We start from the raw sequence: 13729 nt of genomic DNA, 5'->3' as shown, positions 1-13729 counted from the left end.
GGCTTAAGCGATCTTAAAAACGATCGCAATAACAATTTTTATTACAAATATTCTTACGATTTTTCTAACAATTTATTCGTGTAAACGTTGATCGTTATAAAAACCAAATCATTGTTTCAAAATCGTTAAACGATCGATTGGGCGAATTATCACTTCGTGTAAACGCAGCCCTACTTTACACTGTGAGCACAGACTATTTCACCGAACAACAGCCCTACAAAATAGACCTGACGATTATTTTTTGCGGCCGTGAAAGAGCGTCCACTTTTCAATTTAAAAAGATGTCCATTATTGCCGCAATGTACTTGACTTCAATGCAAGCAGTGCTCATAAAACCACGGCCGTTGTGTGAACATGGTCTAATGCACTTTTGCTTCTTTTCAAAGTGGAAACAGCTTCTTTTCTGTGTGGCTGCACCCAGGGCTGTAACATATTTCTTGTGAAGAGAGATGTATGAGGGTTTAGTACTGGCGGATGGGTAAGTCTAGGTTCACACTAGCGTTTTTTTTTGTTTTTTTTTTGTTTTTTTTTTTGCTATTAGATCCGTCCGTATTGAACGGATGAGCATAAACTGATGAACAGACTGATGCAAGCTGATTGCAAAATGTTCATTTTTTTAATGGTCCATTTGTATTTTGACTTGTCCATCAGTTTGCATCAGTCAGCATCCGTTTTCATATCAGTTTATTTTTCTTTGGTTTCTCACTTCTTCTGCGCATACTCAGTAAAAAAAAACTGATGAAAACTCTTAACTCGAAAATAGATGTGAACAGAAATACCTTCCGTTTAGATCCGTCCTCATTGACTATAGTGTAAAAAAAAATGGAAGTGCACTTTCCGTTTGTGATCTGTTTTTTGAAACAGGAAATAAAAAATACTGCAAACTATTTTTTTCTCCGTTCAAAAAAACTTGATCGGATTGCATGCAAACGGAGCACAATTAGGTCAATCGGAGAACACTAATATATCATTAAAATCTTTGGGGATTTTAACGGATCCGTTTGATGACGTAATGGTGGCGGATAGTCAAATGCTGATGTGAACGTAGCCAATCTGGCTTCATAAACTATTGGCCAAATAGAAAGTATAAGAAGTCAGTGTGGAGCCATCCAGCAGCTTTGCCCTTAGCTCATGGCTCCCTAGGCCAAACCCACCAAGTCATTCTCTTATAGTATGCACACCAGCAACCAGTAATTGACAGGGATTGGGAACCTGCAGACAGGGCCATTTCTGTCATGAGAGAAACAAGTTTATTGCTCAGGCAGCAGATTTGTAGGGGTGGGAGATTTTATAGATTGGTCATAAATTATGCTGTCTGCTACACAGTGGTGACTTCATTGACCCAATGCCCTGCAAATGATAGCTAAATACAGACGTAGAATGCAGGAAAGTCAGGACTGCAATCACTCTGCAGGTATTGTTATGCTTCAGACATCACCACACAAGTGATCACTACCCCTTTAGGGTATGTGCACACTACGTTATTTGCACGGATAACATCTTACAGATTCTGCTGCTCGCTCCCACTTGAGTCTCTACCCGTCCCATAAACTCAATTCTATGCTCAGGCGGATTCCGCTGTCCGTCCAAAGAATTGACATAGGGAGGGCTTATACCACTCCGAGCCCCATGCCAAGTGTTGCAGCGGTACTGCAACATCAGCCCTTGAAAATACCATCAAGTACCCCTTGGTCATGCAATACCAGATTGGTTTACTATTTTTTTATTTGGAAAATGGGGTGATTCAAGGGGGGGGGGGGAGATAAGAAGAGCGTTGTACCATATTATGACCAGTAACAGATATAAATGGCTGGCAAATGTGGAAACAGGACCACCAAAAGTCCATTTGTTTTGTTGGGACTTAGTTCTGTACTTCTTGACTTCTTGGAGGTGCTTCCTGGCAATGTTCCCTCTAAGCTTCAGTCACAGCTGAGCGGAATGGCAAGAGAGCTGAGCAATGGTCAGGCAAAGTTGGACAAATCAAAAACTTGACACAGGAACATACATTAGCCCAGCTTTTTTTTGCTTTCACAATAACTGCGGCTAAGCAGACAAAGGTAGCCACTCGCCCTGGACTCCTGTCAGGGTCACTGTCATCGGTAGCGGTACACCCCAGAGGTGCACACCACTGCAAGAGTTGCCCAGGCAGCTCCTTTACACCTCCCCCTGTACGCACAGCCTCTGGGAGGCTAGCCCCTATCCTATAGGCCTGTGTTTCCTAACCTTTTCTACAACAGGGAACTCCTACCAGATAAAGTTTTACAAAATGCAAAAACCTCATTCAGTGACTCACAGGTGACGTTTTCTTTGATCTGAGATGTTCTTTTTTCCTCTCCATCTGGTCCAGGCCTCCATGATGATTTCTTGCAGCTACAATTCGTCTTTTCAGAACCTGCCAGACAAACATCTTAGGCTCCGCACTTTTACAACAACTTCCTTCCCTTTCCCCCTCCTATAGGGTCCCATACAGCAGCAATTCCACTGTTTGGTGCCATGCACAGTAAAGTGAGTAATTAAGTAGGTTGCCCCCTGTATGTAGGATCCCCTGCTGTGCCTAATGCTATGCTCTCCATATTATAATGATGCCTCCTGCTGTGCCCTCCATAAAGTAATAATGCCTCCTGCTGTGCCCCCATAGTAATAATGCCCCCTGCTGTGCCCTCCATATAGTAACAATGCCTCCTGCTGTGCCCATATAGTAATCATAACCCCTGCTGTGTCGATATAGTAATCATGCCCCCCGCTGTGCCCCATAGTAATAATGCCCCCTGCTGTGCCCCATATAGTAATAATGCCCCCTGTTGTGCCCCCATATAGTAATAATATCCAGTGCTGTGCCCCCTACATAGTAATAATGTTCCTGCTGTATCCACCAGTTATAAAGTTCCCCCCTCTGCCTGCAATTAACCTAACCCCTCTACACACAAACTACCCCACCTGACCCCCCACACACACACACTTCCCCCACCTGACCCCCATCCCCACACACACAACCCCACCTGACCCTCCCACACACACTACCCCACCTGACCCCCGACACACACACACTACCCCACCTGACCCCCCCCCACACACACACACACTACCCCACCTGACCCCCCACACACACACACACAGAACCCCACCTAACCCCTCACCCACACACACACTTCCCCACCTGACCCCCCCACACACACACTACCCCACCTGACCCCCACACTCCCCCACCTGGCCCTCATCCCCACCTGACCCCCATCCCCATACACACTCCCCCACCTGACCCCCACACACACTCCCCTACCTGACCCTCACACACACAATATCCCAGCAGACCGCCATCCCCCTCCCCAAACACACACAGTAACCTTAGACCCCCCCAGGGTTTACAATACTCACCCCCGTGCAGCAGTCTGAGGTGGAGGAACGTGGCGGAGGAGAAGCTTGGCGCAGCTACGGCCAGCTGTGGTGCACTAGTGGACGCAGGGTGACGTCACTGGAGTGCAGGAGAGAGGCTGGGCAGGAGCGTGCGGCTGTCCACTGCGGCCCTTCGTCCAATGAAGAGCAGGGAGATGTCACTGGAGTGGCATTCGGGCATACGTCAGGCACTAAGTGGGGCCAACAGCGCCGAAGTAACAGCAGCCTGGGGCCTCTGATAGTGATCTATCAGAGGCCCCGACTGCTGTTATTTCTACGCTGGAGGGATGAAAAAAACTTTCGTGCCTAGGCTGAATTCATGCCTAGCAACGCCACTGAATCTCGGGCTGAGCGGGCGGCTGGAGGCAGTGAGCTGGGCCTTCCTGTCAGCTAAGCGGCCATGCACCGTGCAGCTTAAAGGGACTGTTGTTTCCTGGTTGAGCAGTTGCCCAGTACTACAATCCCCAGAATACATTGCTTTTCCGTTGCTCTCATCACCAGCCTCCTGCCCTACCTACTCCCCTCCCCCCCTACAGCACTCCTCCAGGCCTGCCCAAATTTGTTACAGAACATCTAATTTTTCTGTAGAAGTTGCAAAACTTGCTGCATTGACTCCATGTCTGCTCTTTCTGTAGCATCATTCATATATGTATCTGTTTATATGACACAAAGATAATGAGGCAAGCTAGAGGGACTGGCCAGAGATAGTTACATCACTCAGGGGGATGGGGCCAGAGCTCAGAAGAAGTCCAGTCAAGCCTCCTGTGATATACAAGGGTAATGTGTTGTCTATGGAAAAATGGGGGAGTGGGTAGCTGGAGGCAATACACATTTTACATAGTTACATAGTTAATACAGTTGAAAAAAGACACATGTCCATCAAGTTCAACCAAGGAGGGGATGGATACAGGGAAGGGGGAGGTATGATAGGTTCTATACATATGCATTTAAGTAATTTTGGTCTAAGAACTTGTCTAAGCCTGTTTTGAAGCCCTCTGCTGTTTTTGTTGTGACCAGATCCTGTGGTAGTATGTTCCACAGATTCACAGCTCTCATTGTAAAGAAGCCTTGCCGCCTTTGTAGATCTATTTACAACTTCCTGTCTTAACACTATTAGTAAGTTATATATCTTGGGGTTATAGTTTTAATTAAAGGGAATCTGTCAGGTCCGTACCAGGTACAGAGCTGCAGACACAGGCCTTTGTCTTTTCTGATAGCCCTTTGCAAAGTTATAAAATTGCATTTTTCCTCAGAAGATGAAGTGCTACAGCTATCTCCTTTTATACTTTTCCTTGGAAGCTGAAGTGCCACACCTATCTGCAGCTCTACCTGGTAGAGACCTGACAGATTCCCTTTAAATACAATTTTCTGATACCAGATAACCCCTTTAAGGCCACAGAAGAGGAGTCCGCATAAGAGGAGCTGGACAGTACCAGAACAGGGCTGAACTATGCTGGCACTGAAGCAAACGGGCCGCCACTCCCACGCCGTCCACCATGTGTTGCTAAAAATACTGGTATGTACTGCATTAATCCTGACGAAGCTACGGTGATGTAGCAATACGTGTAGCGTACACTGTTGTTTCCGGGTGGGAGATCCTATTCAGGTTGTATTGGGCCTATTCTCTACATTGATGATTTTGTATTATACATCATGTACTTGTGCATAATGGCATGTCATTTTGTAAAATTATACCAGCATGGATGTAACTTTTTTAGTGTTACTATAAACCAGGATTTTCTGTAAGGGTTTTTTTGGGCTACAACAGTGCTTTCACACACCCCATACCTGGGATAGTATGTATACATTTGCGCTTTTAAAGGTTTTTACTTTGTGTATCCTGTAAAAATAAAGCTATTTAATTGTATGGGTGTGCATTTCATCATTGCCCCAAGCTCTGTTTCTTCTTCTTACTATTGTATTGTTACATTGGGGAGTTGTATTGGGGAGTACAAATGCACAATAGTGGGCACATCCAAATGTTAAAGAAATTAGAAGAAGCGGTGCAACTTGAACCAGTTGTCGGTTATATCTTCTGCCTGCCTGCCATTCTCCCATACGCAGGAATGTTCTGCATTGCTGAGTGTTCCTGTGTTCTCTATGGGGAGGGGTAAGCCACAGCAAGAGTGCTCTCACTGCTCTTGTCTTTCTCTAATGAAAAATCACGGCTGACCCCTATGAGCACCGACATCAGGGCTGGCTTACTCATTATACTTACTATACAAGATGCTGGGAAAGCTGAGTGACCTCCAACTGGCAGTGGTGAGTTACCATCGCTTTCTCCTACTCACGCCCAGCCCACTCAGGCTAATCCTCCACCTGCGGTAGGCCCCAGGGACTGAGCTTGGGTGGGGCTTACTCGGCAAGTGCCAGGGTCCAGGCTCTTGAGGCGCTGTCGGCCCAGCATTTGCCGAGTAAGCCCTGCCCCCACCCAACAAGCTCCGTCCCTGGGGCCTACCGCAGGCGAAGGATTAGCCTGAGTGGGCTGGGCGTGAGTAGGACGATTAGCCTGAGTGGGCTGGGCGTGAGTAGGAGAGAGGGACTGTACAGCAGGAAGGATAGTAACTCACCACTGCCAGTTGGAGGTCACTCAGCTTTCCCAGCATCTTGTACAGTAAGTATAATAAGGTCACCCAGCTTTTTCCAACATCTTGTATAGTAAGGATAATGAGGTCACCCAGCTTTCCTAGCATCTTGTGTAGCAAGTATAATGAGGTCACTCAGCTTTCCTAGCGTCTTGAATAATGGGGTCACTCAGCTTTCCTAGCATCTTGTATAGTAAGGATAATGAGGTCACCCAGCTTTCCCAACATCTTGTATAGTAATCATAATGAGGTCACCCAGCTTTCCTAGCATCTTGTATAGCAAGTATAATGGGGTCACTCAGCTTTCCTAGCATATTGTATAATGGAGGTCACCCAGCTCTTCTAGCATCCTGTATAATGGAGGTCACTTAGATTTCCTACCATTTTGTATAATGGAGGTCACTCAGCTTCCCTTGCATCTTGTATAATGGAAGTCACCCAGCTTTTCTAGCATCTTCTATATTGGAGGTCACCCAGCTTTCCCAGCATCTTGTATAGTAAGTATAATAAGGTCACCCAGCTTTCCCAACATCTTGTATAGTAAGTATAATGAGGTCACCCAGCTTTCCTAGCATCTTGTATAGCAAGTATAATGAGGTCACTCAGCTTTCCTAGCATCTTGTATAATGGGGTCACTCAGCTTTCCTAGCATCTTGTATAGTAAGTATAATGAGGTCACCCAGCTTTCCCAACATCTTGTATAGTAAGCATAATGAGGTCACCCAGCTTTCCTAGCATCTTGTATAGCAAGTATAATGGGGTCACTTAGCTTTCCTAGCATCTTATATAATGGGGTCACTCAGCTTTCCTAGCATCTTGTATAATGGGGTCACTCAACTTTCCTAGCATCTTGTATAATGGGGTCACTCAGCTTTCCTAGCATCTTGTATAATGGCGTCATTCAGCTTTCCTAGCATTTCTGTAGTTAAGTATGATGGTGGTCACTCAGCTTTCCTAGCATATTGTATAATGGAGGTCACCCAGCTCTCCTAGCACCTTGTATAATGGAGGTCACTTAGATTTCCTACCATGTATATCATAAAAATCAAAGTCTGTCTGTCTGTCTGTCCTTCTGTCTGTCTGTCTGTCTGTCCTCTATAGACTTCCAAACGCCTGAACCGTTTGACCCCAAATTTGGCACACAGATACATTGGTTGCCCGGGAAGGTTATTGCGAAGGTCCCGTCCCCGACAGATGTACAGGAGGGGAGGGGGAGGGGAAAGAGAGGCGCCCCATAGAGATGAATGGGAAAATCTCCTCACTGCAAACACAGGTGATATAATTAGCTGCAGCAGAGACGGCAGTTGGAGCCTTAGCAACCAATAGGATTACTGCTTTCATTTTCACAGGGAGCAATGGTTGCTAGGGAAGCTGCCTCACAACATCCACAGTAATAACTGGTAGACCCCCTACTCCATCTATACAGTACATGTATATACAGGACCTCCTACTCCATCAATACTGTACATGTATACAGGACCCCCTACTCCATCTATACAGTACATGTATATACAGGGCACTACAGGACAGGTATACCAAACTGTGACTGGGTAACACCGCCACACCAGACCTGACCAATACCGCCATACTGTGACTGGATAACACTGCCATACCAGACCTGACCAATACCGCCACACTGTGACTGGGTAACACCTCCATACCAGACCTGACCAATACCGCCACACTGTGACTGGATAACACTGCCATACCAGACCTGACCAATACTGCCACACTGTGACTGGATAACACTGCCATACCAGACCTGACCAATACAACCATACTGTGACTGGATAACACTGCCATACCAGACCTGACCAATACCGCCATACTGTGCTGGATAACACTGTCATAACACACCTGACCAATACCGCCACACTGTGACTGGATAACACTGCCATACCAGACCTGACCAATACCGCCATACTGTGACTGGATAACACTGCCATACCAGACCTGACCAATACCGCCACACTGTGACTGGAGAACACTGCCATACTAGACCTGACCAATACCGCCACACTGTGACTGGATAACACTGCCATACCAGACCTGACCAATACCGCCATACTGTGACTGGGTAACACTGCCACACCAGACCTGACCAATACCGCCATACTGTGCTGGATAACACTGTCATACCAGACCTGACCAATACCGCCATACTGTGACTGGGTAACACCGCCACACCAGACCTGACCAATACCGCCATACTGTCACTGGATAACACTGTCATACCACACCTGACCAATACCGCCAAACTGTGACTGGATAACACTGCCATACCACACCTGACCAATACCGCCATACTGTGACTGGATAACACCACTATACCAGACCTGACCAATACCGCCATACTGTGACTGTAGAACACCGCCACAACAGACCTGACCAATACCGCCGTACTGTGACTGGATAACACCGCCATACCAGACATGACCAATACCGACACACTTTACTGAATAACACTGCCATACCAGACCTGACCAATACCGCCATACTGTGACTGGATAACACAGCCACACCAGACCTGACCAATACCGCCATACTGTGACTGGATAACACCGCCATACCAGTCATGACCAATACCGACACACTGTGACTGAATAACACTGCCATACCAGACCTGACCAATACCGCCATACTGTGACTGGAAAACACTGCTATACCAGACCAATACAGCCATACCCCCCTCGAAAAGACACCAGATTTTCTGGCAAGTCTGAACAGGAGGGTACTGCCCCTCTGCAAGGTGCTACCCTACACACCAGACCATGGGTGCCTAATGGTAAATACGACCCTGCAGGTATACAGGACACTGACACTTTATACCCGGGCAGCCCAGGTACATTTTCTAGTTTTGTATAATGGAGGTCACTCAGCTTCCCTAGCATCTTGTATAATGGAGGTCACCCAGCTTTTCTAGCATCTTCTATAATGGAGGTCACCCAGCTTTCCCAGCATTTTCTATAGTAAGTATAATGGTGGTCACTTATGGCGCATTTATACAGACAGATTTATCTGACAGATTCTTTAACCCAAAACCAGGAATGTATCTGAAAAGAGGAGAAATCAGTCTTTCCTTTATGACATGTTCCCTGTTTATAGTCTGTTCCTGGTTTTGGCTAAGTCTTAGCTTATGAAGGCCATGCTTGGCTGAAATCCGTCCTGGCTGTAACATTGATGCTTACTGCACTTGAATAAATAAACCCACAGGTGAGTGCCGGGCTCCTCTATTTACCTGTTCCTGGATCTACCCACCACGTGCACCACCCCATTGCTGAAGTGCCGTCCTCTCTACCCATACCACTGTTGTTAGTGTCTTCTATGCACAGCTGAAGTCAATGGTTAACTGTTTTGTATTACGTTTTTGTGGGCTGACCAATCACAGGTGCTTGCTCTTTCTGACCTATGTCCTATTCTCTTTCACACACACACTCACAGGAGGGTTTAGATTTGCCCTTGTAGAAGGAGTTAGTTCCTGGTGGGAGGAAGTTAGAGGAGGTAGCAGTTGGAAGTCTAAGCAGACAGATGTGTGAGATACTAGCTTGTTACAAAGTTATTGTACTATACACTACAGCAAATATGCAGTGCTAAGTTCACCTTAGGGGAGAGAAGCCACCTAGGATAACCATTGCCCACGCCAGGAACCTTTCTAAAATATGCAGGGCAGTCTCTTGAAACAAGAGGAACTGACCCCAGTCAGGACAGAGCTAACAGGGAAAAGGTCTACGTATCCTACTGCGCAGTGCAGGACGAGTAGGAAGTCTCGGCAGCCTGCTACACCCAGATAACTGACGACTGGGGTTCGTATTACCCACCTAGGATGAGTTCTATGCAACTAGGGGGCATAGGCGGTTCAGAGCCATAACTAGGCATCTGTGACTATGAGTATCACTTATCTTTTCTTTCTACACACCTGTTCCAGCAGAGCACACTTACTACTTAGGCAGGGCTCCTTTGCAACTCCTTTCCTCTTCCTTCTCTCTCTAAAGCACCAACTCTTACAAGCACTGGTTCTGCCTCACTGTCTGCCACAACGTTTGCTGAGTCAAAATCTGTACTGTTGCATTACGTATACTGTTACTCCCAAGCCGTATTCAGTAAAGTATATTTTTCACTGAACGCACAGGACTCAAATCTGTTTGCACCTGCACCTACGCACACCACCGAACACTTGGGTTATTTTTTCCCTTTTCTGTGAGTGGCGATACCAACATCCTGCATCGGTCTGTTACCACTCCAGGTTACCGTGACAAGTGCCCAAGTGACCCTAAGCACTCCCGGAGGTTACCGACCATTGGGGACAGCAAACCGACCAAAACATGTATCTACATCACACCTGTATAGACCTACACCTTAGGTCCAAATTCCATCACAGAGGTGGATGAGTATCACACACCCAGCTTTCCTAGCATCTTGTTTTGTAGTAAGGGCCTGCTGAGACCCTCTAACAATGATGCCACATGATTTGCTATGCAAAGAGGCCCTTTGAAGCTCTGTCGCCCAAGGGCCCACAAAAGCCTGGAGACGGCCCTGACCGACATCATCTGTCGGTGGTTGTTCTAGATAGCCCTATATACCTCAGGGTGCCTTTACACAGAGAGATTTATCTGACAGATTTTTGAAGCCAAAGCCAGGAACAGACTATAAACAAGGAACAGGTCATAAAGGAAAGACTGAGATTTCTCCTCTTTTCAGATCCATTCCTGGCTTTGGCTTCAAAAATCTGTCAGATAAATCTTTTTGTATAAAGGCACCCTGAGGTATATGGGGCTGTCTAGAACAACCACCAACAGATGATGTTGGTCAGGGCCGGCTCCAGGCTTTTGTGAGCCCTTGGGCGACAGAGCTTCAAAGGGCCCCTTTGCATGGAACCAGAAGAGTACACACAGGTCAGGTTATTTGTTGCCTTACTGGAGTACAGGGTATGGTAGAAGAAGAAAACACAAAAGATACTATTTTTTATATCAGATATTTTTTATTGAGATTTTAAAAGTTATTCTAGCATACAAAAAAAATACAAAGGGCCTCCTCTCACCGCGCTGAAGAACGAACAAGTTAATTTTTCAGCACGGAGAGAAGAAGCGCGTGAGCCTCCCATAGACTGTCATGATAAGGAGGCTGGCGGGATTCGGAATTTCGCCACTTTTGCTCCGTGTGCACGTAGCCTTAGGCCCCATTCCCATGTCTGTGTCAGTTTTTACTGTCAGGAAATCCTGATCAGGAGGCCTAAAATGGCTTCAGGAAAGCATCAGTATTTCCTGACAGTAATCCGTTTTTACCTTCAAGAAACCATCAGGAAATGCCTTCAGGATTTCCTGATCAGAAAAAAGTAAGTGTTTTCAATATGTCTAGTATGCCAACATACATCACAAGTACCCACATAGCCCCTTGTGTACTGTACCACCATCTCCCCTCTTGTACCATGCCACTGTGTTCCCCTTTATGTGCTGTGCCATCATCTCCCCCTCATGTGCCATGCCACCGTGTTCCCCCCATGTGCCGTGCCATTATCTCCAACCCATGTGCTGTACCATTGTGTTCCCTTCATGTTACGTGCCATCATCTCCCTCTTATGTGCCGTGTTCCCCTCGTGTACCATGCCCTATTCGCCCCTTGTGTACCATGCCACTGTTTCCCCCTTATGCCATGTGTCATCCTCTAATCTGTTGCAGAACTACAACCTTCATTATGACCTGCCAATAGGACATGATGGGAGATGTAGTTCTGCAACCTGGATGGTCACAGCTTGCAGAACTACAACTCCCATCATGATCTGTCAGCAGGGCATGATAAGAGTAGTAGTTCTGCAACCTGGATGGTCGCAGATGGCAAAACTATAACTCCTATCATGCTCTGCTGATGGGTCAAGATGGGAGTTGTATTTCTGCAACCTGGATGGCCACGGGTAGCTAACCTACAACTCCCATCATGACCTGTCAGCAGGGCATGATGATGGTTGTAGTTCTGCAACCTTGATGACCATAAGCTGCAGAACTACAACTCCCATCATGACCTGTTAGCAGGACATGGTGGGAGTTTTAGTTCTAGGGGGGGATCTCACCTGTGCTGGTTCCTGGTCTTCTGATCCAGTGCCACGATCACCACTGCTAGACGCGGCTAGTGCAGTCCGGTGTGCGGCAGGAGGAGGTGAGTTACAGCAGGGGGCTGCTGCATCCGGGGGGCGGGGGCTGTGTTGTGCTGCTGTGGTCCGGGGGGGGGGGGTTAGGGTTGTGCTGCTGCAGTACGAAGGGTGGGGGGTGCTGCTACGGTCCGGGGGGTTACTCTCTGGCGGCTGGGCATATGTAGAAGATGGGCGAAGGGGGGAATGTCGGGTGGCAGCAGGGGACCGGGGCCTCATATATCAGTCCCGAGGGGGGAGGCAATGCCAGACCGAGTGCCCGATCACCGGGGGCCTGGGGGAGAGATACAGGGGTGCCGGGGGCCCGATCACCGCTGCGGTCCAGGGGGATGGTGTTGCCGGGGCAATAGGTGGAAAAGGGAACAAGGGGCGGGCAGGGCAGCAGTGAGGTCTCGGGAGAGGGGGGGTCAGCGCTGGCGCTGAGGTCCAGGAAGGGGGGGGGGCTTGGGCATGTTGGGCAACAGCCGGGCACCACTCACATCCGCAGGAGGGTGCCAATCTGGAACTCCGGACGCTCTCCTGATCATCAGGAAAGCGCCAAGTTTTCCGGTGCTCACATGGGGGCGTCCATGCCGATCTAAAAAATCCTGACCTACTTTCCGGAATGGACACCCTTCAGGAAAAATCCTGAAGGGTATCCATGAGTAATGTAACCCTAAGGGTCCAGAAATACATCCGGATTTTCTGATAAGAAATCTGGGTGAATTTTCCGGACGTATGAAGGGGGCAAAAAGCCTGTACTTCTAATGAAAAGAATGGCCATTGTTTTCAATTAAACATCTATATATGGGCTGCCCAGACAATTTAACAATCACCCGGGCAGCGCCCCAACCCCCACCCCCCGCAGCTCCCCTTGGGCCAAAATCCCCCCACCCCCCAGCTCTTACCTGCTTGCTGTCAGTGCGTGTAATAGCACCAGCATTGAGCACGGAACGAGAAGCAAGCGAGCGCTGACCTGACAGGTCGGTGCTCACTTGCTCTTGCTGTCCTGCCCAGACAATTTAACAATCACCCGGGCAGCGCCCCCACCCCCCGCAGCTCCCCTCGGGCCAAAATCCCCCCAGCTTTTACCTGCTCGCTGTCAGCGCGTTTAATAGCACGAGCAGCGAGCAGGGAACGAGGAGCAAGCGAGCGCTGACCTGACAGGTCGGCACTCACTTGCTCTTGCTGACCGCTCCGTGTAATAGGAGCTTTACTAAATCAGCTGCCTGGTGGCTTCCCTAGTTAGCCCACTGAATAGAGGCTGCAGTAAGTCATCTTCCTGGAAGCCAGTGGCAGACTTCAGCAATGCTCAGTCCTCACTCCAGCAGGGCACAAAAGCATTGTGAATTGATGCTGTTTTAAACGTCTGAATCCGCTGAATCCCTATTATGTCCCGTACATCATATCTCAGAGGACTACTATAGTATAAACTGATATCATTTTGTGATATTCATCCATTGTGTGTCATTATGTCCAGAAGCCAGTGATGGTTTTTGTCCTGCCACTTATGAACAAACAGCACCAACATCAATGACAGACTGATGGTGCATTTACATAGAGAGATTCATCTGACAGATTATTAAAGCCAAACCAGGAATGGATTTGAAAAGAGGAGGAATCTCAGTTT

This window comes from Dendropsophus ebraccatus, chromosome 8 (assembly GCF_027789765.1).
Source record: "Dendropsophus ebraccatus isolate aDenEbr1 chromosome 8, aDenEbr1.pat, whole genome shotgun sequence".
Classification (NCBI taxonomy): Eukaryota; Metazoa; Chordata; class Amphibia; order Anura; family Hylidae; genus Dendropsophus; species Dendropsophus ebraccatus.
Note: the sequence above shows the minus strand (reverse complement) of the source record.